Genomic DNA, 23,537 nt, shown 5'->3' on the forward strand with positions numbered 1-23,537 from the left:
GCGTATACTGTGCCCACTTGCCCAGTGCCACCACTCATAATTTGTTTAATAGTATTGTAAGTGTACATTTAAAAAAAAATGACAGGCAGAGGCAGGCCACCCCGCAGGTGCCGTCGTGGTCGTGGTGCTGTGATTCCTTTAGACCCTACAAATATGCACATTTTTCAGACGCCAGGTGCCAGGGGTGCGCGAAAAGTTCTGAGGAGGACCTAGTTGAATGGCTAACACAGGACACCCAATCTTCTACAGCTTCCGCTCCTAGTCCTCCTAACCTTGATGCACCATCCACCTCCAGCTGTTCTTTGGGCACCTCTCAAGTGACCAGTGCCACTCGCCCGCCTGTCGCCACCACCAACACTAGCACCACAGCCGCTTCACTTGATCTGTCAGAGGAGTTATTGACACATCAGTTGGAAGAAATGAGTGATGCACAACCATCATTGACAGAGGATGTAGATAACAGTGATATGTATCAGTCAGGCAGCATTACAGACATGGAGGTACGGTGTGATGATGATGATGTTGTACCCGCTGCTGCTTCTTTCTTGATGTGTCAGATACAAGTGAAGCGGTTGATGATGATGTATCGGTGGATGTCACATGGGTGCCTGCTAGAAGAGAAGAGGGGGAAAGTTCAGATGGGGAGACAGAGAGGAGGAGGAGGAGATGAGTTGGAAGCAGGGGGAGGTCGTCTCAAGGAGCTAGTGGCACAGTCAGACAGCATGCATCGGCACCCGGGGTCAGCCAGACAGCACGCCGACGCCAATCAATGCATGCTGTTGCCACCACCAGAATGCCATCATCGCAGAGCTCAGCAGTGTGGCATTTTTTTGTGTGTCTGCCTCTGACAACAGTGATGCCATTTGCAACCTGTGCCAAAAGAAACTGAGTCGTGGGAAGTCCAACACCCACCTAGGTACAACTGCTTTGCGAAGGCACATGGTCTCACATCACAAATGCCAATGGGAAGAACACATGAGTAGAAGCAGCACACAAACTCAAAGCTGCCCTCCTCCTCCTGCTCCAGCATCTTCAGCCACGTCAACCACTGCTGTCCTCCTTGCCCCCTCTCAACCATCCTCCACTGAGTCTCTCTTATGTAGCAGTTCCTGGTCATCTGCCCACAGTCAGGTGTCTGTCAAGGACATGTTTGAGCGTCAGAAGCCAATTTCTCAAAGTCACCCCCTTGCCCAGAGTCTGACAGCTGGCTTGTCTGAACTCTTAGCCCGCCAGCTTTTACCATACAAGTTGGTGGAGTCTGATGCTTTCAAAAAAATTGTATCTATTGGGACACCGCAGTGGAAGGTACCTGACAGAAATTTTTTTTCACAAAAGGCAATCCCAAACCTGTACTCTATTGTGCGAAAGGAAGTAATGGCATGTCTGGCACACAGCGTTGGGACAAGGGTCCATATGACCACTGATAGCTGGTCTGCAAAGCATGGTCAGGGCAGGTATATCCCCTACACTGCACATTGGGTAAACCTGCTGACGTGTGACAAGCATGGAATGCGTGGCTCTGCATCGGAGTTGGTGACACCGCCACGACTTGCAGGCAGGCCTGCTGCTACCTCCTCTACTCCTCCTACTCCATCCTCTTCCATAACCTCTTCCTCGGCTGAGTCCTCTTCTGCTGCTGCGTCTTGCTCCGCATCAACGGCACCCCCCCCCCAGCTCCCCAGGTACTATTCAACATCCCGGATACGGCAGTGTCACGCCGTCTTGGGGTTGAGTTGCCTGAAAGCGGAGAGTCACACCGCACCAGCACTCCTGTCCGCCCTGAACGCACCAACTGGAGATTGTCAAGGTTGTTTCTGACAATGGAAGTAATTTGGTGGCGGCATTGAAATTGGGCAAGTTGACACATGTGCCGTGCATGGCACATGTGTGTAATCTGATTGTACAACGCTTTGTGCATAAGTACCCAGGCTTTCAGGATGTCCTGAAGCAGGCCAGGTAGGTGTGTGGCCATTTCAGGCATTCCTACACGGCCATGGCGCACTTGTCCAATATCCAGCATCAAACAACCTGCCAGTGAGGCGCTTGATTTGCGACAGCCCGACACAGTGGAATTCAACACTCCTAATGTTCGACCGCCTGCTCCAACAAGAAAAAGCTGTTAATGAGTATTTGTATGACCGGGGTGCTAGGACAGCCTCTGGGGAGCTGGGGATTTTTTTGCCAAATTACTGGACGCTCATGCGCAATGCCTGTAGGCCCATGCGTCCTTTTGAGGAGGTGACAAACCTTGTCAGTCGCGCCGAAGGCACCATCAGCAACATCATACCATTTGTTTTCTTCCTGGAGCGTGCCCTGCGAAGAGTGCTGGATCAGGCCGTAGATGAGCGTGAAGAGGAAGAGGAAGAGGAAGAGTTGTGGTGTCCATCACCACCAGAAACAGCCTTATCAGCATCGCTTGCTGGACCTGCGGCAACGCAGGAAGAGGATTGTGAGGAATTGGAGTCAGAGGAGGAATGTGGCTTTGAGGAGGAGGAGGAGGAGGAAGACCAAGCACAACAGGCATCCCAGGGTGCTCGTTGTCACCTATCTGGTACCCGTGGTGTTGTACATGGCTGGGGGGAAGAAGATACCCTCAGTGACATCAGTGAGGATGAGGAACGGGACATGATTAGCTCGGCATCCAACCTTGTGCAAATGGGGTCTTTCATGCTGTCGTGCCTGTTGAGGGACCCTCGTATAAAAAAGCTGAAGGACAACAACCTGTACTGGGTGTCCACGCTACTAGACCCCCGGTATAAGCATAAAGTGCCTGAAATGTTACCAAATTCCCGCAAGTCGGAAAGGATGGAGCATTTCAAAAATAAATTAAATACTATGCTTTACACAGCGTATAAGGGTGATGTCACAGCACAACGGGAATCTAACAGGGGAAGAGATGAAAGTAATCCTCCTCCTCCTCCTCTTCCCATGACCACGGCGGCAAGGACAGGACGCTTTCCTGACGTGTTGTTGATGGAGGATATGCGGACCTTTTTAACTCCTATGCATCACCAGAGCCTTTCGGGATCCAGCCTCAGAGAAAGACTCAACCGACAGGTAGCAGACTACCTAGCATTAAAGGGACAGTCAAGTATAAATTAAACTTTTATTATTCAGATAGGACTTTTAATTTTAATTGACTTTCCAATTTACTTTTATCATCAAATTTGCTTTTTTCTCTTGGTATTCTTAGTTTAAACTAAACATAGGTAGGCTCATATGCTAATTTCTAAGCCTTTGAGGGCTGCCTCTTATCACATGCTTTTTAAATCTCTTTTCAACACAAAGAGACAGAAAGTACACGTGGGCTAATAGATAACACTGTGTTCAGGCACAGGGGGTTATTTAAGATCTAGCACAATACAATGCTAAACTTAAGACAATAGATAGTAAACAGTCACAGTCATGTGATCAGGGGGCTGGAAGAAGGTTCCTAGATACAAGGTAATTACAAAGGTAAAAAGTACATTAATATAACTGTGTTGGTTATGCAAAACTGGGGAATGAGTAATAAAGGGATTATCTATCTTTTAAAACAATAACAATTCTATGGTTGACTGTCCCTTTAACTGCGGATCTCGACACTCTGAGGAGTGATGGAACCATTGACTACTGGGTGTGCAGGCTTGACCTGTGGCCTGAGCTATCCCAATTTGCAATTGAACTTCTGGCCTACCCCGCTTCAAGTGTCCTGTCAGAAAGGACCTTCAGTGCAGCAGGAGGTTTTGTCACTGAGAAGAGAAGTCGCCTAGGTCAAAAAAGTCTTGATTATCTCACCTTTATTAAAATGAATGAGGGATGGATCCCAAAGGGACTGACATTGGGCGATACATTTGAGTAAAAAAGGCCTGATGATGAGATGAGCTGCCTTGGGCTACAAATGGTACACACGCTGGCTTTTTTTTTCTTATAATGCAGCACTACTTGCGTGACTTATCCGCCAACAACTAGTGTTCAAGCCGCAAGGATTAGGGCACTTTCTAACTGTTTTACAAACATCAATTTTTCTGGCCGCTGCTACAGCAGCGCCTGCAACAATACCGAATTTTTAAGGCATTTGTACATGCCTAATATTTCTGGCCTCTGCTGCTGCACTGTGGCTACAAAACTCAAAGCAAAAAAAAAGGCACATAACAGTGATTAAACTGTTAAGAATAGTACTACTTAACACACCACTCATATCTGGTGGCACAGTACATTGCACATGCAGTGCCCCAAATTTGAAGTAGGAGGACCGACCAAGCATCTTTTTCCATCTCACCGTTCCGAAAAATTATCTCAGGGTTCCTAAAATCGATGCCATACCTTTACTCGATTGTGCAAAAGGATGGCATATGTGGTGTTTCATGCTGTTGTGCCTGTTGAGGGTTGGGGGCCATCTTATAAAAAGGCTGAAGGAGAACGACCTGTACTGGGTGTCCAAGCACATTTTTGTTCAATATTCCCGGTTCCTCTAAATTATCTCCGGGTTCCTCAAATCAATGCCATACCTGTACTCGATTGTGCAAAAGGATGGCATATGTGGTGTTTCATGCTGTTGTGCCTGTTGAGGGTTGTGGGCCATCTTATAAAAAGGCTGAAGGAGAACGACCTGTACTGGGTGTCCAAGCACATTTTTTGTTCAATATTCCCGGTTCCTCTAAATTATCTCCGGGCTCCTCAAATCAATGCCATACCTGTACTCGATTGTGCAAAAGGATGGCATATGTGGTGTTTCATGCTGTTGTGCCTGTTGAGGGTCGTGGGCCATCGTATAAAAAGGCTGAAGGAGAACGACCTGTTCTGGGTGTCCAAGCGCATTTTTTGTTCAATATTCCCGGTTCCACTAAATTATCTCCGGGTTCCTCAAATCAATGCCATACCTGCACTCGATTGTGCAAAAGGATGGCATATGTGGTGTTTCATTCTGTTGTGCCTGTTGAGGGTCGTGGGCCATCGTATAAAAAGTCTGAAGGAGAACGACCTGTACTGGGTGTCCAAGCACATTTTTTGTTCAATATTCCCGGTTCCTCTAAATTATCTCCGGGTTCCTCAAATCAATGCCATATCTGTAATCTATTGTGAAAAAGGATGGCATATGTGGTGTTTCCTGCTGTTGTTTCTGTTGAGGGTCCGGGACCCTCGTCTAAAAAGGCTGAAGGAGAACAAAGTGTACTGGTTGTCCAAGCATTTATTTCCATCTCCCGGTTCCTAAAAATTATCTCCGGGTTTCTAAAATGGATGCCATACCTGTACTCTATTGTGCAAAAGGATGGCATATGTGGTGTTTCCTGCTGTTGTTTCTGTGGAGGGTCCTGGACCCTCTTATAAAAAGGCTGAGGGAGAACAAAGTGTACTGGATGTCAAATCATTTTTTTTTTCAATTTCCCGATTCCTAAAAATTATCTCTGGGTTTCTAAAATCAATGCCATACCTGTACTCTATGTTCAAAAGGATGGCATATGTGCTCTTTCCTGCTGTTGTTTCTGTTGAGGGCCCTGGACCCTCTTATAAAAAGGCTGAAGGAGAACGAAGTGTACTGGGTTTCCAATCTTTTTTTTTGTTCGATTTCCCGGTTCCTCTAAATTATCTCTGGGTTCCTCAAATCAATGCCATACCTGTACTCTATTGTTCAAAATGATGGCATATGTGGTGTTTCCTGCTGTTGTTTCTGTTGAGGGTCCTGGACCCTCTTATAAAAAGGCTGAGGGATAACAAAGTGTACTGGGTGTCCAATCATTTTTTTTGTTAAATTTCCCGGTTCCTAAAAATTATCTCCGGGTTTCTAAAATCAATACCATACCTGTACTCTATTGTTCAAAAGGATGGCATATGTGGTGTTTCCTGCTGTTGTTTCTGTTGAGGGTCCTGACCCTCTTATAAAAAGGCTGAAGGAGAACGAAGTGTACTGGGTGTCCAATCATTTTTTTTTTGTTAAATTTCCCGGTTCCTAAAAATTATCTCCGGGTTTCTAAAATCAATGCCATACCTGTACTCTATTGTTCAAAAGGATGGCATATGTGCTATTTCCTGCTGTTGTTTCTGTTGAGGGTCCTGGACCCTCTTATAAAAAGGCTGAGGGAGAACAAAGGTGTACTGGGTGTCCAATCATTTTTTTTGTTCAATTTCCTGGTTCCTAAAAATTATCTCCGGGTTTCTAAAATCAATGCCATACCTGTACTCTATTGTTCAAAAGGATGGCATATGTGGTGTTTCCTGCTGTTGTTTCTGTTGAGGGTCCTGGACCCTCTTATAAAAAAGCTGAGGGAGAACGAAGTGTACTGGGTGTCCAATCATTTTTTTTGTTCAATTTCCCGGTTCCTAAAAATTTTCTCTGGGTTTCTAAAATCAATGCCATACCTGTACTCTATTGTTCAAAAGGATGGCATAGGTGGTGTTTCCTGCTGTTGTTTCTGTTGAGGGTCCTGGACCCTCTTCTAAAAAGGCTGAAGGAGAACGAAGTGTACTGGGTGTCCAATCATTTTCTTTGTTCAATTTCCCGATTCCTAAAAATTATCTCCGGGTTTCTAAAATCAATGCCGTACCTGTACTCTATTGTTCAAAAGGATGGCATATGTCCTCTTTCCTGCTGTTGTTTCTGTTGAGGGTCCTGGACCCTCTTATAAAAAGGTTGAAGGAGAACAACGTGTACTGGGTGTCCAATCATTTTTTTTGTTCAATTTCCCGGTTCCTAAAAATTATCTCTGGGTTTCTAAAATCAATGCCATACCTGTACTCTATTGTTCAAAAGGATGGCATATGTGGTGTTTCCTGCTGTTGTTTCTGTTGAGGGTCCGGGACCCTCGTATAAAATGGCTGAAGGAGAACGAAGTTTACTGGGTGTCCAATCATGTTTCTTTTTAAATTTCCCTGTTCCTAAAAATTATCTCCGGGTTCCTAAAATCGATGCCATACCTGTACTCTATTGCTCAAAAGGATAGCATAGATGGTGTTTCCTGCTGTTGTTTCTGTTGAGGGTTTTCGACCCTTGTATAAAAAAGCTGAAGGAGAACAAAGTGTACTGGTTGTCCAAGCATCTTTTTCCATCTCCCGGTTCCTAAAAATTATTTCCGGGTTCCTAAAATGGATGCCATACCTGTACTGGATTGTTCAAAAGGATGGCATATGTGGTGTTTCCTGCTGTTGTTTCTGTTGAGGGTCCGGGACCCTCGTATAAAAAGACTGAAGGAGAAAGAAGTGTACTGGGTGTTCAATCATGTTTCTTTTTAAATTTCCCGGTTCCTAAAAATTATCTCTGGGTTCCTATAATCGATGCCATACCTGTACTCTATTGTTCAAAAGGATGGCATAGGTGGTGTTTCCTGCTGTTGTTTCTGTTGAGGGTCCTGGACCATTGTCTAAAAAGGCTGAAGGAGAACGAAGTGTACTGGTTGTCCAAGCATCTTTTTCCATCTCCCGGTTCCTAAAAATTATTTCCGGGTTCCTAAAATGGATGCCATACCTGTACTGGATTGTTCAAAAGGATGGCATATGTGGTGTTTCCTGCTGTTGTTTCTGTTGAGGGTCCGGGACTCTCGTATAAAAAGGCTGAAGGAGAACGAAGTGTACTGGGTGTCCAATCATGTTTTTTTTTTTTTTAATTTCCCGGTTCCTAAAAATTATCTACAGGTTCCTAAAATCGATGCCATACCTGTACTCTATTGTTCAAAAGGATGGCATAGGTGGTGTTTCCTGTTGTTGTGTCTGAGGAGGGTCCTGGACCCTCGTCTACAAAGGCGGAAGGAGAACGACCTGTACTGGGTGTCCAAGTACGTTTTTTGTTCAATATTCCCGGTTCCTCTAAATTATCTCAGGGTTTCTAAAACCAATGCCATACCTGTACTCTATTGTGCAAAAGGATGGCATATGTGGTGTTTCATGCTGTTGTGGCTGTTGAGGGTCGTGGGCCATTGTATAAAACAGCTGAAGGAGAATGACCTGTACTGCCTTGCTGCTCCTTTTTTAGGCAGGCCAGCTCTTTGCATACATTCCCACTGACTCTGTAACAGATGCCTCTTTAAGGGAGAGGTGCAGCCATAATGCAGGGTCAGAACCTGTGTCTGCAACTGGTATACTTGATTGTGCAAAAGGAAGTAACCTTACCATGGTTCCCTGACCGCACGTCTTGTTGTTATATTTTGGTGAGGGTAATCATGCAGGCCATATAGACCTCCCCGATGGTGGGAGTAACAGGGATGAAAGTGCTAAGAATAGTACTACTTTACACAACCTTGTTAGCCATGGGTCCCAGTCCAAGACCGCATGTCTTGTTGTTTTATTTGGTGCGGCTAATCATGCAGGCCATATAGACCTCCCACCATTAGGGTTTGTAACAGGTATTAAACTAATAAGAACAGTACTAACGCAATAAACCTACTTAACATGGTTCCAAGAGCGCAGATTTTATTGTTGTACTTTGTTAGGCTAATCATAATGGCCATGTAGACCTCCCCCGAGAGGTGGGAGTAACAGGGATGAAAGTGCTAAGAATAGTACTACTTTACACAACCTAGTTAGCCATGGGTCCCAGTCCAAGACCGCATGTCTTGTTGTTTTATTTGGTGCGGCTAATCATGCAGGCCATATAGACCTCCCACCATTAGGGGTTGTAACAGGTATTAATCTAATAAGAACAGTACTACCGAAATAAACCTACTTAACATGGTTTCAAGAGCCCAGGTTTTATTGTTGTACTTTGTTAGGCTAATCATGATGGCCATGTAGACCTCCCCCGAGAGGTGGCAGTAACAGGGATGAAAGTGCTAAGAATAGTACTACTTTACACAACCTAGTTAGCCATGGGTCCCAGTCCAAGACCGCATGTCTTGTTGTTTTATTTGGTGCGGCTAATCATGCAGGCCATATAGACCTCCCACCATTAGGGGTTGTAACAGGTATTAATCTAATAAGAACAGTACTACCGAAATAAGGTTTTATTGTTGTACTTTGTTAGGCTAATCATGATGGCCATGTAGACCTCCCCCGAGAGGTGGCAGTAACAGGGATGAAAGTGCTAAGAATAGTACTACTTTACACAACCTAGTTAGCCATGGGTCCCAGTCCAAGACCGCATGTCTTGTTGTTTTATTTGGTCCGGCTAATCATGCAGGCCACATAGACCTCCCACCATTAGGGGTTGTAACAGGTATTAGCACAGGGATTAAAGTGCTAAGAATAGTACTACTTAACACAACCTAGTTACCATGGGTCACAGACCGCATGTCTTATTGTTATATTTTGGTAGGGTAATCATGCAGGCCATATAGACCTCCCACGATAGGGGGAGTTACAGGGATGAAAGTGCTAAGAATAGTACTACTTAACACAACCTAGTTACCATGGGTCCCAGACCGCATGTTTTGTTGTTATACTTTGTCAGGGTAATCATGCAGGCCATATAGACCTCCCTTGATAGGGGGAGTAGCAGGGATTAAAGTGCTAAGAATAGTACTAATATAAACACAACCTAGTTACCATGGGTCCCAGACCGCATGTTTTGTTGTTATACTTTGTCAGGGTAATCATGCAGGCCATGGGTCCCAGTCCAAGACCGCATGTCTTGTTGTTTTATTTGGTGCGGCTAATCATGCAGGCCATATAGACCTCCCACCATTAGGGGTTGTAACAGGTATTAATCTAATAAGAACAGTACTACCGAAATAAACCTACTTAACATGGTTTCAAGAGCCCAGGTTTTATTGTTGTACTTTGTTAGGCTAATCATGATGGCCATGTAGACCTCCCCCGAGAGGTGGCAGTAACAGGGATGAAAGTGCTAAGAATAGTACTACTTTACACAACCTAGTTAGCCATGGGTCCCAGTCCAAGACCGCATGTCTTGTTGTTTTATTTGGTCCGGCTAATCATGCAGGCCACATAGACCTCCCACCATTAGGGGTTGTAACAGGTATTAAACTAATAAAAACAGTACTACTTAACACAACCTAGTTACCATGGATCCCAAACCGCATGTCTTGTGGTTATATTTGGTGAGGGTAATCAGGCAGGCCGTATAGACCTCCCCCGATAGGGGCAGTTACAGGGATTAAAGTGCTAAGAATAGTACAACTTAACACAACCTAGTTGCCATGGGTCCCAGACCGCATGTTTAATTATTATACTTTGTCAGGGTATTATATATCTTACAAATCTATCTATTTATCTTCTATCAATTCTATCTAACTATCAATCTATGTATATCTATCTATCAAATCTATCTATCTCGTGTATGGACTGTTTTGAGACATCCACTTGTGTTTTTGACGAATTTGAAGTAGGAGGACAGACCAATCACAGGGATTAAACTGCTAAGAATAGTACTACTTAAGAAAACCTAGTTATACCAGTACCACCATGGGTCCCAGACCGTTGTTATACTTTGTCAGGGTAATCATGCAGGCCATATAGACCTCCCCCGACAGGGGGAGTTACAGGGATGAAAGTGCTAAGAATAGTACTACTTAACACAACCTAGTAGTTACCATGGGTCCCAGACCGCATGTTTTGTTGTTATACTTTGTCAGGGTAATCATGCAGGCCATATAGACCTCCCCCGATAGGGGGAGTAACAGGGATGAAAGTGCTAAGAATAGTACTACTTAACACAACCTAGTTACCATGGGTCCCAGACCGCATGTTTTGTTGTTATACTTTGTCAGGGTAATCATGCAGGCCATATAGACCTCCCTTGATAGGGGGAGTAACAGGGATTAAAGTGCTAAGAATAGTACTACTTAACACAACCTAGTTACCATGGGTCCCAGACCGCATGTTTAATTATTATACTTTGTCAGGGTAATTATATATCTTACAAATCTATCTATTTATCTTCTATCAATTCTATCTAACTATCAATCTATGTATATCTATCTATCTATCAAATCTATCTATCTCGTGTCCGGACTGTTTTGAGACAGCCACTTGTGTTTTTGACGAATTTGAAGTAGGAGGACAGACCAATCACAGGGATTAAACTGCTAAGAATAGTACTACTTAAGAAAACCTAGTTATACCAGTACCACCATGGGTCCCAGACCGTTGTTATACTTTGTCAGGGTAATCATGCAGGCCATATAGACCTCCCCCGATAGGGGGAGTTACAGGGATGAAAGTGCTAAGAATAGTACTACTTAACACAACCTAGTAGTTACCATGGGTCCCAGACCACATGTTTTGTTGTTATACTTTGTCAGGGTAATCATGCAGGCCATATAGACCTCCCCTGATAGGGGGAGTAACAGGGATTAAAGTGCTAAGAATAGTACTACTTAACACAACCTAGTTACCATGGGTCACAGACCGCATGTCTTATTGTTATATTTTGGTAGGGTAATCATGCAGGCCATATAGACCTCCCACGATAGGGGGAGTTACAGGGATGAAAGTGCTAAGAATAGTACTACTTAACACAACCTAGTTACCATGGGTCCCAGACCGCATGTTTTGTTGTTATACTTTGTCAGGGTAATCATGCAGGCCATATAGACCTCCCTTGATAGGGGGAGTAACAGGGATTAAAGTGCTAAGAATAGTACTAATATAAACACAACCTAGTTACCATGGGTCCCAGACCGCATGTTTTGTTGTTATACTTTGTCAGGGTAATCATGCAGGCCATATAGACCTCCCCCGATAGAGGGAGGAAGAGGGATTAAACTGCTAAGAACAGTACTACTTAACACAACCTAGTTGCCATGGGTCCCAGACCGCGTGTCTTGTTGTTATACTTTGTCAGGGTAATCATGCACTCCATATAGACCTCCCCCGATAGGGGGAGTAACAGGGATGAAAGTGCTAAGAATAGTACTACTTGAGCTTCCGGTGGGCGGGTCGTAAGAGCGGTCGCATGGAGACTGAGCTCTGGGACCGTTCCGTCTACAACAGTGGATTTTACCAACCGGACCCGATCCAGCATCGACCTTGAGCAGTGCAGAGGTGTACCAGCTCGGTAGAGAACGAGGAGGGAGCGGGAGACCTGCTTCACCACCGGAGGATAAAAATGAGACAAGCTACCATAAGACCGGTCTGACTGGGACTACTAACGACATTACATTAAGATATAAGAAATACAAACACGGTAAGATACTTCTTTCACCAAAATGTGTAAAGTTATGGAATATTTAAATATTATTGCATGGAATGTGGGGGGCATTACGTCCCCCATCAAACGCAAAGCAATTCTTAAACACCTTAGGGTTAATAAAGCAGATATAGCTGTATTAGAGGAGACCCACCTATCTCAGGTAGAACACAGAAAGCTGAGGCAAGGTTGGGTGGCAGAGGCAGTTTATACCCCATATGAATTACGAAGAGCTAGGGGAATAGCTGTGCTCTTTAGAAAAGGTCTCCCATATAACATTATCAATAAAGTAATAGATACAGAAGGGCGTTTCATCATTCTGCAACTTAAGATTCACAAATTTACTCTAGTGCTGTGTGGAATATATGGGCCACCTAACCAGAAACAGGAGTTCTGGACAATGATACACAATAAACTTCTACCATTCATACACCTTCCATTGGTGATGGGGGGAGACTTCAACATCGCTCCGCAGACACCCCTAGACAGATTTAGAGATCCCGCATGGCAAGGAACTGCCCCAAATAACACCAGATATGCCAAAATTGAGGCCCGTATTGTGACTAAACTCAGGAACACATTGGGACTTAGAGATATTTGGAGAGATAGGAACCCAGAGGAAAAAAACTATACTTGCGTATCCACTTCGAAACACACGCTATCCCGAATAGACTACTTTCTAATATCTGCACCATTGATACCAAAAGTGGAAAACACAAAAATCTTAAATATAACTTTGTCAGACCACATGCCTATCCAGTTACATATAAACCTGAAAATACCAAGGGGGGAGGGAAAAAATCTGGAGATTCCCAGCATACCTATATAACGATGCCAGTTTCCATACTTTCCTGAATAAGGAATGGCAGTATTATAGTGAGGCAAATCACGCCCATAGAAGCCAGCCGATGCTGTTTTGGGAGGCTGCAAAAGCGGTCCTGAGAGGTGCAGTAACATCCTACACGATAAAATTGAAAAAACAATATAAAGCAAAAGCAGACCTTCTCCTTAGGCAGCTTAAGAATGCATATAATAAATATCTAAGGTGCCCCACATTACAAAATAGGAACACTTATTACACAGTCAAACAACAAAGAGACACCTACCTTTTAGACAACTCCTTACGAACTTTGAATAAAGCTTCAGGCCTTTTTTATCGACATGGCAACAAGACAGGTAGATATTTGGCAGCAGTAACACACATTTTAAGGCCTAGCACTCTGATAACTAACATAAAAGTGGAAGACGCCATAGAAAAAAACAATGATAAAATAGTACAAGCCTTCAGGGAATACTACCAAACCCTCTATAACTCCAGAGGCATAGACAGAGACATTAGGGAACAATTCTGGTCGGATTTACAATTACCCCGCCTATCTGATGCAGACTCGGATACATTGAATTTACCCATAACCAAGGAAGAAATAAATAACGTCATTAAAAGTTCTCCACAAGGGAAAACGCCAGGTCCTGATGGACTGCCAGGCGAATTTTATAAGATCTTACTCCCTAATATCGTTGAAGACCTAGAAACACTATACAACGGCCTCCTGGCAGGTAAAATTGAAATATCAAACAGATTTGTAGAGGCTAACATAACTTTGATAGCCAAGCCAGGAAGGGACTCAACTCTGAGAGAGTCGTACAGACCTATATCGCTCCTAAATAGCGACTATAAAATTCTGACCAAAATTCTAGCCAACAGGTTAATGAGAATCTTACAATCCCTCATACACAAAGACCAGACATGGTTCATCAAAGGCCGTTTCTCTGTCTCTAATATTAGAAAGCTTCAGACGATACTTTCCCATTATTGGGTTAATTATAACAAATTAGAAGTACCTTCTCCGCTTCCTGAGGCATGCCTTTTTGCCGTGGATGCGGAGAAGGCTTTTGATAAAGTCTTATGGGAACATTTATTTTACACAATGGAGAAATTTGGAATCCGGGGGAACTTTGTACAAATGATTAGACTGCTCTACACTGAGCCATTGATTATTAATGGCGGACTGTCCGACCCCTTCAAGCTAGGTAGAGTAACCAAACAAGGTTGCCCCCTGTCCCCACTTTTATTCGACCTAGCTTTGGAGCCACTGGCTGTAAAGATTCGTAAGACGGTACAGGGCCTTAACATAGGGAAAGAAACAATAAATTTGTCTCTGTATGCGGACGACATGATTTTAGTTGTCCCCAACCCGAGAGAAAATCTCCCACATCTAATCTCTTTGATAGAAAAATTTGGGGAAATCTCAGGTTATCAGATAAACAATAGCAAGTCAGAGCTTTTATGGCTGCATCCCGAAGGGGGAGGGAAACTACCTAACTACCAATTCAAAATAGTTAAAGACAATTTCAAATACTTAGGGATTCAATTGGGTAATAACCCACATAAATGGTATGATCTTAATTTTAGGCAACTGATCGGATCCATTGTATCTCAACTAAAGTCTTCGAGTGGCCTCTCCTTATCAGTATCAGGAAGAATCAGTTTGATTAAAATGTCCATTTTCCCTAGGATTTTGTATACTTTACAAATGCTACCACTTATGCTGACAAAACTGGATCTTAATACCCTTAATGGGGCGATCCTAGCTTTTGTCTGGAACCAAAAGAAACACAGGATAAGCTTACAAAAACTAACAGCTACAAGAGGACAGGGAGGGTTTGGACTACCTAACATAAAATTGTATAACTGGGCTGCGACTGGAAAGATAGTGCTAGACTGGTTGACAGGTGCTGGTTGTTTTACACATCCACAAATGGAACAGGCATTGATAGCCCCTATGTCGTTAGAAATGCTACCACATCTAAGTAGAATCCAGGCAGAAAAGGCAGTGGGTCTACACTTACCTCTTGTGGAACCACTAAGAGCGTGGCAAAAAATATGGAAATGGTTAAACATAGATTATACTTATTCTAAATACCTTCCTCTAGGAGGGAATCCTAACTTCATAGTGGGTTATTCTACCAAGCCCTTTGCGCTATGGTACGAAAGGGGCCTGAAGACGGTTAGTCAGATGTTAAGAATGGGAACAAGGGAAATTAAATAATTTCAAGAGCTGCAGAGGGGATTTGACATACCTACTACGCACCACTATGCATACCTACAAACCAAGCATTACATCAATCAGATACTTAGAGATTTACCGTCTCTAGCTGAGAACCCGGGTATGGAGGCTACTGTATCACTATTTAAAAATGGCACACATTCTATCTCCTTGTTTTACAGAACGTTACTATATGATACTGAGAAACATACCATAGACGACATGGTCTCGAGATGGTCGGCCGCCCTCAATAGCGTGGTTGCCGACCAGACAGTTATTGATAGCTTCAGGGAGGTCAGCAGGGCCACCCTAGCCGCAGATCTCAGGGAGGCACATACCAAAATGCTTCACCAGGCTTATCTAATCCCAAAGGTCATGAGGAAATGGAAGGTAGAAATACCCAATATATGTCCAAAATGTCAATTCCCAGAACCGGATATACTTCATTTTATTTTTAGTTGTCCACATTTTAAAAAATACTGGGCTCAGATAGCATACTGGATTAAGGTCCTTACATCACATAACATTATATTGAGGGAGGAACAAATCTTATTTCTTCGACTAGATAATACTCCAGCAATACTAAAACCATTTATTATTAATGTAATTTTATTGGCAAAGAAACTAATCTTGAAGTATTGGCCTTCAAATAAAATTCCGAAATTAAATGAGTTGAAGAATTTTATCCTCTCACAGCTCACCAAGGAAAAATGGCACACCTTGGAAGATCCAAATAAAAGAACAGCCAAATTTATAAAAAAATGGGAACCTTTAATAATCTCGCTTGCCCGAGAAACACAGAAACAGATTATTTATCCACTTAGAAACACTATCTATATTTTAGAAAGACAGCTTACAGGACAATGGACTTTTGACTGACGGTAGTGTGTGGGCGGAATAATGATACTATCCTATGGATTGTAGATCATAAAACAAAAAGTGATGCTTTTGGTATGATTAAGATTAAGAGTGCTAAATTTCAAGGCGCAATAGGCACACTGCAACAATTCATATGTGACCATAAAAAGGAAGAAAAAAAGTCAGTGTAAAAGCTTTTTAACGGAACCAATCTTCACCAGGACCTGGGAGACAAATAGCGATGTTGTCCTTTGGATGTATCCCCCCCCTACCTCTATGTGCAGTAAAGGGTAAAAAGTATACCTTAGTTGTCGGTCGCTTTTGGGCACAAGGAGGACTCCGGGGCCGTGACTTTCTTTGCCCGACTCAGAAAACCGGTCCTCCACCTGCCGTAAGCTGCTTGTCTGGCTTCTCCTCAAACACACGCTGCCAGCGTGTGTTGCTGCTATCCGGAAAAGAGGCTCCACTGACATCCTCCGTGACGTATGTGCTAACCTTCAGGGCCCGACCAGGCGGGCAGAGACAGCGGTTCAGAATGCTAATAGAAATGAAGGTAAATGAAGAGGTGAGCCGCTGGAAGGTAAAATCCAAAAACTTTATTCCAAAAAGTAAAAAATGGGAGGCATCCCAGAACAGAAATGAGCAACGTGAAGCTGTTAACATGTTTCGGCCATGGTGGCCGTAGTCATAGCATACTATACAATACTCTGTAAAAGTTTAAAACAGGTAACACAGTACCTGATTGGTAGGATAATTGAGAGTGAGAGACGCCCACTTCTGTAGCCACACACAAGTAAGTAACTCTGAAACTGCCAAATATATAACAAAATGAGTAATACTTTAAACAAATTAAACAAATTAAATAAGACTGATGCTAGCTGGTAATATAAGTACATAGTTGAAGGACATCTGTGAGAGCTTAAACCATTGGTAATCATTATTAATAAGAAATGGTTAGGCTGAAAAATGTATACATTAGTACACATTCAATATACACATGGGCTAATATTGATACAAATGTTATGCATGTGTTATGTTTCCATATTCACAAATTATTTAATTATACATTATTTAATGAAAACACATAAGCAAGATATAAAATACAATACAAAATGCAAAATACAAAATGCCTCTGCAGAGACACTAGCACATAATGTAGATGGGATATGTATGTGTGTATCCAACTATATTAGTGAATAGAAAGAATGGATAAATAGATTCCTGCATAAAGCAGGGAGGATACATCATCATATATCATGTACATTAATCCCTGCTGTGTCAATAAGAAAAGCAGATTTTTTTTTGCAAAAAATATATATTGTACTTAGATATATCAAAGCTATATTGTAATGTATAAATTCAAAAGTCTAGTTAATGTACATAGATATTGCACAAATATGCCTTAGATGAACAAAGCATATTAAAGAACCATATATTCTACTATATTGGGACCCATAGGCCAAGATTAGATAGATAGTAGAAGGTGCCTCAGGGTCAGAATTAAAGGATCATTATATTAAGTACTAATCTGAACTAGGCTAACTTTGCCAAATGTACCGGTAGTTATGAAGAAATATATTTAAACATAAGGGACCTGATAGTTAAGATAAAAGAGGTGTATATTTTGTACAAAATGCAATATATTATTTTTGTAAATAATAAAGTTTATTTTCCCAAAGGATGGATGTGAAAAAGATAAAAAAAAAAAAAAGTAAAAAGTAAAATAACAGGCCAATAATACATGGAGACCTAAAAGGAGTCATTCCCAAAAATGTATCAGGTCATATCTGGAATTCAGACCGTGAGGGGTCCTGGTTTTAAGGTGAAATATCCAGAACACCTCACGTTTGGCCAGAATAGCATCTAGATCGCCATATCTCTTAGGTTTTACTACTTTCTCAATGGCAGTCCATCTGAAAAAATCCAGCTTGCCATTATGAACAGTAGCAAAATGTTGCACCAGTAGAGAGGATGATTTCCCTCTTTCTATAGTAGAGATATGTTCCCTGATACGTGTATTAATGTCACGAGATGTAAGTCCTGTTTACTGAATGTTACATTGGATGCAGGTTATCAGATAGATTACCCCTGTATGTGTACAGTTTATGCATGACTTAATTTCGTAGCTTTTGCCTGTCACTGATGATTGAAAGGAGTCAGATATTTGTACATAATCACAAGGTCTAAATCTACGATGTCCACATCTAAACATACCCCTGTGATGTAACCAGGAACTCTGTGAATCGTGTAGTGGTTTGAGTTGGGTCGGTGAAAGTATACTGCCTAAGGTACGACTCTTCCTGTAAGTGCATCTAATACCTTTTTTGACTGTATCTTTCAACAGATCATCCGCTGCAAGCAGGGGAAAGTGTCTTTTGACAATGCTACATGTCTTGGGGTACTGATCGCTGTACGTGGTCACAAAGTTAACCCCTTGAAAGGTGCTGGTATTCTGTTGTGTTTCATTATCTGTAAGCAACTTCTGCCTAGGTATATCTTGTACCCTACGGCGTGCTTCTTTAATGTGACAAGAGCTATATTTCCTTTCACGTAACCTGCATTCTAGTTCATTAGATTCACTCAGAAAATCTATTTCTTTACTACAGTTTCTCTTGAGGCGGCAGAACTGCCCTTTTGCTACTGCATAGGATATATTCCTCGGATGACAACTATCTGCACGTAGCAGTGAATTTCCTGAAATTGGTTTACGATATACCTTGGTATGTATGTTACCCTCAGCATCCCCTGTTAGATGCAGATCCAGAAATGTTATACACTTACGGCTAGATTTGGAGTTTGGCGGCCAAGGGGGTGCGTTAGCTACGCAGGCTTTTTTCTGGCCGCACCATAAAAATAACTCTGGTATTGAGAGTCCAAAAAAATGCTGCGTTAGGCTCCAAAAAAGGAGCGTAGAGCATTTTTACCGCAAATGCAACTCTCGATACCAGAGTTGCTTACGGACGCGGCCAGCCTAAAAAACGTGCTCGTGCACGATTCCCCCATAGGAAACAATGGGGCATTTTGAGCTGAAAAAAAACCTAACACCTGCAAAAAAGCCGCGTTCAGCTCCTAACGCAGCCCCATTGTTTGCTATGGGGAAACACTTCCTACGTCTGCACCTAACACTCTAACATGTACCCCGAGTCTAAACACCCCTAACCTTACACTTATTAACCCCTAATCTGCCGCCCCCGCTATCGCTGACCCCTGCATTATATTATTAACCCTTAATCTGCCGCTCCGTTAACCGCCGCTACTTACATTATCCCTATGTACCCCTAATCTGCTGCCCCTAACACCGCCGACCCCTATATTATATTTATTAACCCCTAATCTGCCCCCCTCAACGTCGCCTCCACCTGCCTACACTTATTAACCCCTAATCTGCCGAGCGGACCGCACCGCTACTATAATAAAGTTATTAACCCCTAATCCGCCTCACTAACCCTATCATAAATAGTATTAACCCCTAATCTGCCCTCCCTAACATCGCCGACACCTAACTTCAATTATTAACCCCTAATCTGCCGACCGGAGCTCACCGCTACTATAATAAATGGATTAACCCCTAAAGCTAAGTCTAACCCTAACACTAACACCGCCCTAAATTAAATATAATTTAAATCTAACGAAATTAATTAACTCTTATTAAATAAATTATTCCTATTTAAAGCTAAATACTTACCTGTAAAATAAATCCTAATATAGCTAAGTTAAGAACTATTTAATAGTTACCTAGTTAAAATAATAACAAAATTACCTGTAAAATAAATCCTAACCTAAGTTACAATTAAACCTAACACTATACTATCATTAAATTAATTAAATAAAATACCTACAATTACCTACAATTAAACCTAACACTACACTATCAATAAATAAATTAAATACAATTCCTACAAATAACTACAATGAAATAAACTAACTAAAGTACAAAAAATAAAAAAGAACTAAGTTACAAAAAATAAAAAAATATTTACAAACATCAGAAAAATATTACAACAATTTTAAACTAATTACACCTACTCTAAGCACCCTAATAAAACAACAAAGCCCCCCAAAATAAAAAAATGCCCTACCCTATTCTAAATTAATAAAGTTCAAAGCTCTTTTACCTTACCAGCCCTGAACAGGGCCCTTTGCGGGGCATGCCCCAAGAAATTCAGCTCTTTTGCCTGTAAAAAAAAACATACAATACCCCCCCCAACATTACAACCCACCACCCACATACCCCTAATCTAACCCAAACCCCCCTTAAATAAACCTAACACTAAGCCCCTGAAGATCTTCCTACCTTGTCTTCACCTCACCAGGTATCACCGATCCGTCCTGGCTCCAAAATCTTCATCCAACCCAAGCGGGGGCTGGCGATCCATCATCCGGTGCTGAAGAGGTCCAGAAGAGGCTCCAAAGTCTTCATCCTATCCGGGAAGAAGAGTAGATCCGGACCGGCAACCATCTTCTTCCAAGCGGCATCTTCTATCTTCATCCGATGACGACCGGCTCCATCCTGAAGACCTCCAGCGCGGATTCGTCCTCTTCATCCGACGACTTCCCGACGAATGACGGTTCCTTTAAGGGACGTCATCCAAGATGGCGTCCCTCGAATTCCGATTGGCTGATAGGATTCTATCAGCCAATCGGAATTAAGGTAGGAAAATTCTGATTGGCTGATGGAATCAGCCAATCAGAATCAAGTTCAATCCGATTGGCTGATCCAATCAGCCAATCAGATTGAGCTCGCATTCTATTGGCTGTTCCGATCAGCCAATAGAATGCGAGCTCAATCTGATTGGCTGATTGGATCAGCCAATCGGATTGATCTTGATTCTGATTGGCTGATTCCATCAGCCAATCAGAATATTCCTACCTTAATTCCGATTGGCTGATAGAATCCTATCAGCCAATCGGAATTCGAGGGACGCCATCTTGGATGACGTCATTTAAAGGAACCGTCATTCGTCGTTCAGTCGTCGGCCGGATGGATGTTCCGCGTAGGAGGTCTTCAGGATGCTGCCGCTTCGCTCCGGATGGAAGACCATAGAAGATGCCGCCTGGATGAAGACTTCAATTGGATGGAAGACCTCTTCTGGCCCGCTTGGATGAAGACTTCGACCGGATCATGGACCTCTTCAGCCCCCCGCTTGGGCTTGGATCAGGACATCGGAGGAGCTCTTCTGGACCGATCGGAGAACCTGGCAGGGTGAAGACAAGGTAGGAAGATCTTCAGGGGCTTAGTGTTAGGTTTATTTAAGGGGGGTTTGGGTTAGATTAGGGGTATGTGGGTGGTGGGTTGTAATGTTGGGGGTGGGGGTATTGTATGTTTTTTTTTTACAGGCAAAAGAGCTGAACTTCTTGGGGCATGCCCCGCAAAGGGCCCTGTTCAGGGCTGGTAAGGTAAAAGAGCTTTTAATTTAGTAATTTAGAATAGGGTAGGGCATTTTTTATTTTGGGGGGCTTTGTTATTTTATTAGGGGGCTTAGAGTAGGTGTAATTAGTTTAAAATTGTTGTAATATTTTTCTTATGTTTGTAAATATTTTTTTATTTTTTGTAACTTAGTTCTTTTTTATTTTTTGTACTTTAGTTAGTTTATTTCATTGTAGTTATTTGTAGATATTGTATTTAATTAATTTATTGATAGTGTAGTGTTAGGTTTAATTGTAGGTAATTGTAGGAATTGTATTTAATTAATTTATTGATAGTGTAGTGTTAGGTTTAATTAGAACTTAGGTTAGGATTTATTTTACAGGTGATTTTTTAATTATTTTAACTTGGTAACTATTAAATAGTTCTAAACTATTTAATAGCTATTGTACCTGGTTAAAATAATTACAAAGTTGCCTGTAAAATAAATATTAATCCTAAAATAGCTACAATGTAATTATAATTTATATTGTAGCTATATTAGGATTTACTTTACAGGTAAGTATTTAGCTTTAAATAGGAATAATTTATTTAATAAGAGTTAATTAATTTTGTTAGATTTAAATTATATTTAACTTAGGGGGGTGTTAGTGTTAGGGTTAGACTTAGCTTTAGGGTTTAATCCATTTATTACAGTAGCGGTGAGCTCCCGTCGGCAGATTAGGGGTTAATAATTGAAGTTAGGTGTCGGCGATGTTAGGGAGGGCAGATTAGGGGTTAATACTATTTATTATAGGGTTAGTAAGGCGGATTAGGGGTTAATACATTTATTATAGTAGCGGTGCGGTCCGCTCGCAGATTAGGGGTTAATAAGTGTAGGCAGGTGGCGGCGACGTTGTGGGGGGCAGGTTAGGGGTTAATAAATATAATACAGGGGTCGGCGGTGTTAGGGGCAGCAGATTAGGGGTACATAGGGATAACTTAGCTGGCGGCGCTTTGCGGTCGGCAGATTAGGGGTTAAAAAAAAATTTGAGTGGCGGCGATGTGGGGGGACCTCAGTTTAGGGGTACATAGGTAGTTTATGGGTGTTAGTGTACTTTAGGGTACAGTAGTTAAGAGCTTTATGAACCGGCGTTAGCCCAGAAAGCTCTTAACTCCTGCTTTTTTTCTGCGGCTGGAGTTTTGTCGTTAGATGTCTAACGCTCACTTCAGAAACGACTCTAAATACCGGAGTTAGACAGATCCCATTGAAAAGATAGGATACGCAATTGACGTAAGGGGATCTGCGGTATGGAAAAGTCGCGGCTGAAAAGTGAGCGTTAGACCCTATTTTCAGTGACTCCAAATACCGGCGGTAGCCTAAAACCAGCGTTAGGAGCCTCTAACGCTGGTTTTCACGGCTACCGCCAAACTCTAAATCTAGCCGTTAGAGTTAAATTCATAAGTGAACTGCAGATTATAGATATTATCATTGAGATAGTTCAATTCCCTCACCAAATCCACAGGACCCGTCCATATAATCAACAGATCATCGATGAACCGTTTGAAAAATCTGATATGTTCCCTGAAGGGATTGCTATCTCCAAAGATGTGGCACAGCTCCCACCAGCCAAGATAGAGATTGGCGTAGGATGGGACGAACTTCGCCCCCATAGCTGTGCTTCATCTCTGGAGATAGAAAACACCCTCAAAGCAAAAAAAATTATGTGTTAAAAGGAACACAAGTATCCTGAGGATATATTTTTGAAAATCAAGAGTAAATTCTGTGGAATTGGTGAGGTGAAACTTGACAGCCTCAATGCCTTTACAATGGGGTATAGACGAGTATAAAGACACAGCGTCTATTGTTAGCCAGCTACAGGTCTCATCCCACTGTACTTCAGATAGAAGATTGAGTATATGTTTAGAATCACGAGTGTATGATAGAAGGTTAATTACAATGGGCTGTAGAAGGGCATCCAACCACTGGGAGAGTCTTTTGAGTAAGGAATCAATCCCACTCACAATGGGCCTACCCTTAATTTCACTGAGAGATTTGTGGACCTTAGGGAAGTGGTGGAACACGGGTACCGTAGGAAAAGAGACTTCCAAATATTGAGCAGTGTGTAAAAATCCAAATACCCGTCTTCCACCCCATCATCCAAAATGTCCCTGACTTCTTTTTTGTAAGCATTAGTGGGATTATTAGACAATACCTCATAGTTCCGTG

The 23,537-nt window shown here is 42.3% G+C and overlaps 1 protein-coding gene across 3 annotated transcripts in view; it reads left to right on the forward strand.

Annotated features, from left to right (window-relative positions):
• LOC128663452 (mucin-2-like) overlaps positions 1-23,537 on the forward strand; it is a 225,994-nt gene that overhangs the window by 68,488 nt on the left and 133,969 nt on the right. The window lies entirely within an intron of this gene.

This window comes from Bombina bombina, chromosome 6 (genome assembly GCF_027579735.1).
Source record: "Bombina bombina isolate aBomBom1 chromosome 6, aBomBom1.pri, whole genome shotgun sequence".
Lineage (NCBI taxonomy): Eukaryota > Metazoa > Chordata > Amphibia > Anura > Bombinatoridae > Bombina > Bombina bombina.